We start from the raw sequence: 6,162 nt of genomic DNA, 5'->3' as shown, positions 1-6,162 counted from the left end.
ACACACCACTGCCCTCAAGGGCCTAGTCTGTCAGGCAAGCGTCTGCTCACACACCACTGCCCTCAAGGGCCTAGTCTGTCAGGCAAGCCTCTGCTCACACACCACTGCCCTCAAGGGCCTAGTCTGTCAGGCAAGCCTCTGCTCACACACCACTGCCCCCAGGGGCCTAGTCTGTCATGCAAGCGTCTGCTCACACACCACTGCCCTCAAGGGCCTAGTCTGTCAGGCAAGCCTCTGCTCACACACCACTGCCCCCAGGGGCCTAGTCTGTCACACAAGTGTCTGCTCACACACCACTGCCCTCAGGGGCCTAGTCTGTCACGCAAGCCTCTGCTCACACACCACTGCCCTCAGGGGCCTAGTCTGTCATGCAAGCGTCTGCTCACACACCACTGCCCTCAGGGGCCTAGTCTGTCACGCAAGCATCTGCTCACACACCACTGCCCCCAGGGGCCTAGTCTGTCACGCAAGCATCTGCTCACACACCACTGCCCCCAGGGGCCTAGTCTGTCACGCAAGCGTCTGCTCACACACCACTGCCCCAGGGGCCTAGTCTGTTACGCAAGTGTAACACCGTCTTCCGGTGCGAGACTCGGCAAGTCTCGGCTGTTTGTACCTGCCGAGATTTGCAACCCTGTTTTTAAGTTAAAACAGCCCCAAAATGTGGTGGGGATGCAATTCTCAGCAGGGGTGCAAAACTCGGCATGACACCGGACTCAAAGAAAAACAAAACAACCCCCAAAAACTCAATAAATCTTGTCATCTATCACAACAGGAGAGAGGGTTAAGAATAGGGAGACTCCCGCGTGTTGGCAGGTATAATCTCCAAACACCACAAAAGAAGATGAAGGGCTGAAGGCCAGACTGTCTGGTAGAAGTAAATGAAATGTGAGTTCATGTTTCCGGGTGGTTTACCACACCGTGTGTGTGTGTGTGTGTGTGTGTGTGTGTGTGTGTGTGTGTGTGTGTGTGTGTGTGTGTGTGTGTGTGTGTGTGTGTGTGTGTGTGTGTGTGTGTGTGTGTGTGTGTGTGTGTGTGTGTGTGGTGTAGTTGCATCAGAGCATTGAAAACATATTTCACAACAATCTGCCTAGGCTACATTTTGTTACCTGCAAACACACCCTCCCCCTCCCCCCTCTATCTCACTCTCTCTCTGTCTCTCCCTCATGCCTGATCCTCCCTCTCTCTCTTCCTCTGCTCCTCCCTCTCTCTTTGGATTATCATCGGATCCGGAGTCACCGAACTTTTGGAAAGGTATTGTAACATCTTTGTCCAGACAGTTTCCAGTCTATTTTACTTTCCTGACTCTGTGAGCAGATCTAGTTCAACATGAGTGATGTTGTGGAAACTTTATTTCCATGTCTTATATTGACTTATTTAGCCAGGCTGTTTCACTGATTTCCTGTTTCAAGGCAGAGCACAGGGAGGCAGAAGTTATGAGGAAATGGCCGCACCCTCAGAAAAGTTTCCCAGACAGACAGTCTGAACTGAGGCTTGTCTTCTCTGTTTGTGTCTCCTCTCCAGATTAAGACAGAAGGTCTCTGTGACTTGATGCTGTGAACTCACAAGGCAAACATCTTCCAAAGTACAGGTACTGTAACATGACTGGTACTGGTACTGTACTGTACAGGTACTGTACTGTACTGTACTGTACTGTACTGGTACAGGTACTGGTACTGGTACTGGTACTGGTACTGGTACTGGTACTGTACTGTACTGGTACTGGTACTGTACTGGTACTGTACTGGTACATGTACTGTAACATGACTGTTTGATGGATGGCTTTGATGTGTATATATAGTCCACTGTTGGAAGACCAGCTGCTAAAGTCTTTCAAATCACCTGCTGTTAGCAGATGGCCTTCATAGTGCCATCATATCCAACCTGGGTTCTCTTTGTGACCATAAACAACATTCTCTGCTGTTCTGCTATGGTCTGTTTAGTTCACTGTATGATGTGGTTAATGTCTCCATCTAGTGGACAAGGTAGAACTACATCAGCTGACCTGTGCTGTCTCTTCCTCAGAGGGCCCATATTCACAAAGCATTTTATCTTAAATAAAAATTGCATGAAAAGTTCCTAGCTCTGAGTTTTGTATTAAAACCTGTTCACAAAGATGCTAAGCCTGAGACCGTTGACTAAGGAATGTGGAGAACTCTTAAGCTAATGTGAAAAACATTAGTTAACTTATATCAAAATAAACTAGGCTTAAGAAAAAACTAACTGAAACAATGGTTGTGGTTACAAAACCAACTAAAAAAACATACAGAAAATGTCTTTAGTTTGAGTCTTTATCAATTTGGTCAAATCTGTAAACACAACAAGCATGAGGAGGCATTGGGTTATGTGTTTATTGAAACTGGGGTGTCTATTCTTCATGACTGAGTCAGCTGCCTTCATTAAGTCTGGTTTGTATTGTAATACCTATACGAGGGATCAGCCGAGCAGCATTTTGGTAAACAAACCCCGTCACTGGGTGGCAACGGCAATGGAACCCTATGGAGCCCAAGTGGCGTGAGGCTTGAGTGTCTGACTCTAGCCGGCCAACTCTGTTTACATTTTAAAAACTGCAACAGTTCACACAACTTTAACATGACATGCATGTATTATACATCAAACTCTTGAGCTAATTCTGCTCTCACTCAGAATGTCAAAATATAAGCGATGTGATATATAGTTTTTGAGATATTAACATTTGTTTGGCACAACTCATACTATTAACTGCCGCGGGGTTCCGCATTTGTAGGTGGCAAGTGACGTTAGGCTGATTCGTCCTATTCTTAACTTCTTAATGACAAATCTTCCCTGATAAATACCCTATAGGTAACATAAATAACAACAAGAGGGTCAGGGGGCTGGACAGGAGGCTGCCTATCCTGACCCTCTTGTTGTCAGTACCGGTGCCCCCCAGGGCTGCGTCTTTTCTCCCTGGCTCTTCTCCATCTACACCAATCTTCTAACATCCCACCACAGGTCAGTCTCCATCTATAAATATGCCGATGATAGCACCATAACCGGACTCATCACCAACAACAACGAGACTCAGTACCGTGAACAGGTGGCCCAAGCTGTCACTTAGTGCCAGGACAATAACCTCCAACTCAACTCTTCCAAAACCAAAGAACTCATCACAGACTTCAGACGGAACCCATCCCCCAAGACACCCCTCTACATCTCTGGAGAACCCATAACCATCACAAATTCCTTGCTACCCACATCAGCAACACACTCAAATGGCACGATAACACCAGTCACTCAATTCTCTGCTCTGGATCAGGTGAGCCATGAACTGGAAGATCAGAGCCTGATCAGAGATATTTTTCAGAAAGCAATTCTCCACTCCATGAAAACCCTTCAATGCATTATTCAGGCGATAACGTGGGGTGGCAATGTGCCAAAAGTGAGTGCTTGTTACATCGCCCAAAACGAGCCAGTCAAAATAGTGGTCGCACTAACGTTAAACTGGATGATTTTAAAAGTGACATTAAATGTCATGTCTCACCTGCAACTGATTTGAGGTGTGCCCTATAAAAAGGGTCACACCTACTGATGTTGCACTACACCCTGACGAAGGCACTTTCGCCGAAACATGTTGGGGTAAACCATTAAACAGCAGAGGAGATTTTGTGTGTGCGACTTCCTGTCTTTATGTTACAAGTGGCATTCAAGTCATATCTGACTACAGTAGTTTTCAATGTATTTCTCCAAGCAAAAGTTATGTCTCAAATATATAATGCAACACTATCGAGTCGAGTCAGATGATGACTCGCGACTCCCGAGTCAGTAAAAAGAGTCTCAAGTTCCGAATGATTCGTTCAAACTCACCCATCACTAATATATTCTGTAATCCTTTAAACTTTTAACTATTTGACATGTTTCATCCATTTCTGTAATATACTGTAATAACCTGTAATATACTACAATATACTGTAATATACTGTAATATGAAATGTACTGTAATATCATGAAATATACTGTAATATCCGGTAATATACTGTAAGATCATGAAATATACTGTAATATCCGGTAATATACTTTAATATACTGTAATCTCCTGTATTATACTATAGGTTAGAGAGAAGAGGATGTGGCCTTCTGTAACTCTGATGTGGTTGTTGTGGGCCTGCCTGCTGGCTGCGGAGAGCCCAGAGTCCCGTAAGTTTGGATTTATTTTACAGGCTTATATACTGTATGAACACTATTTATTTATTTGTTTGTTTGTTTATTTACTTTTTGTTTTATTTTACATAAAGGATATACATTTCATATTTTTTCTTCTATTTGAATATATGTGCATACTGGGGTCCCTAAAAAGTCATAATTATTCATAATCATTAGTCATAATCATTTGGATATGACTAAAGATGAGACCCTTGATGATTCAATGAGCCCAATTGTATTAATGTGTGATTATGTTAATTCCCATAGTAGCCATTTTATTGTAGTAGTGAGATAGTTTTTTGAAACTATGAGCTCACTGGATAAAATGTTTTTTCCCCCAATCATTTTTTCTGCTTCCCCCCTCATTTTCTCCCCAATTGTTTCTCCCCAAATTCCTCTCTGCTGCCCGGTTGTTGCTCCACCCCCTCTGCCGATCTGGGGAGAGCTGTAGACTAGCACCATGCTTCCTCCGACACATGTGCAGTTCAATCAGGAGAGACTAGAGACCAAAGGATGAATAAAGTGATATTTATTACAATAAAGTGAATAATTTACTACAGAAAGAATGTTGAGAATAAAGTATTTTTATTAGTCTTTGGCGGTTAGACACCGCAGGGAGATCTTGAAAGAGCAGCATCAGCCCAGATCAGCATCCAGATACAGTATATCCCCCTGCAGTGTCTAGATACTGGTGGTGCTGGTGATCTTCCTTCTGAGACTCATCATGATGAGACTCTTCAGACTGAAATCGGATAGGTCTGCGATGACCGGGAGGAGAAGGGAAGGAGGAGGGTGCGAGCCTGACAGCAGCGGTGTTTGAGAGGCTGAATGAGACAGAAACAAGCATATTTAAGGAACCCGCCTCCAAGCAATTGGCTTACGACTGGGTTGTGGAGCAGCGTGATAGGCTTACACTGGAGGTGCGTAGGGTGAGAGGTAATGAGAGCAGTGATGTGACTATGCAATTGGTTAACAGAGACTGGGCGGCAACCAGCTGATTGTTCATTGAAACCCGGAAATTGACAGCTTATTATGATCTTGTGAGTAGATTGAAGAGTGGAGATATAAAGTGAATTGAGGAAGGGTAAAAGATATTATAGTCTTCCTGCTTGAACTTACGTTGAGAACTACATTTGCCTTTTGTTTTTTGTTTTTTTGTGATCATCCACTTACACATAGTTTTTTACGCCCTTCTACTGTAGACTGCCTGCAATCCGACTGCGAGCAAAAAAAAACTAGCGTTATTTTAATTGCGGTGCATTGATACAGTCGATTGTCGCAAAATCCAAATGCAGCATCATGTTATGGTCATTAACTTGTTATTTTTCTCAGATTACCATCACCGTTTAAAAATTATAATTGCATTGCTTTCATACTGACGTTAAATGGCTGTGTGGGTGACACAGACCCCAATACTACTACTATAGAATCAGAGTTGATTACATTTAAAAGCCAAGAAAAAACTATGTTAATATCAGTTTTACTACTTAAATAATGTCATATTATAGCATAGTGATATATATCCGCCTAATTAATGTGTCATATTATGCTTAAAGTGTATTATATCTGCTCTGCTGCATAACGGCAGATCTTCATTCATCTTTCCCAAGTATTTTCCAAGCTTGCTGGTTTCGGTGCGAGCGAGTGGAAGTGACGTGACACATGGGGGCGTGGTTTCACCTAAACTGGGTTGTAAAAAGTATACATACGACCAGGACACATACCCTCAATCCGGCTTTCTCAGTCAGTGGACATGACTTCAAGGTGGAGAGAGCCAACATGTTCTAAAAATGAATGCCAAATCTGTGCACATTTTTCATTTGAACCACGGATAGCATGCTTCATCTTTTCCAATTTGACAAAGAAGAGGGCATCCTTTATCCAATGGGTGTGTGAGAGGGGACGAGGGCTCTTCCAATGCATCAGAATAACATGTCTCGCTAGCAGTGTTAAGCTTGTTTTATGGTCGCCAGGCGCGGGGGAGGAGCGAGGGCCGCTCAC

Source organism: Poromitra crassiceps (assembly GCF_964638095.1).
Source record: "Poromitra crassiceps genome assembly, chromosome: 16".
NCBI classification, from domain to species: Eukaryota; Metazoa; Chordata; class Actinopteri; order Beryciformes; family Melamphaidae; genus Poromitra; species Poromitra crassiceps.
This window is presented reverse-complemented; position numbering follows the sequence as displayed.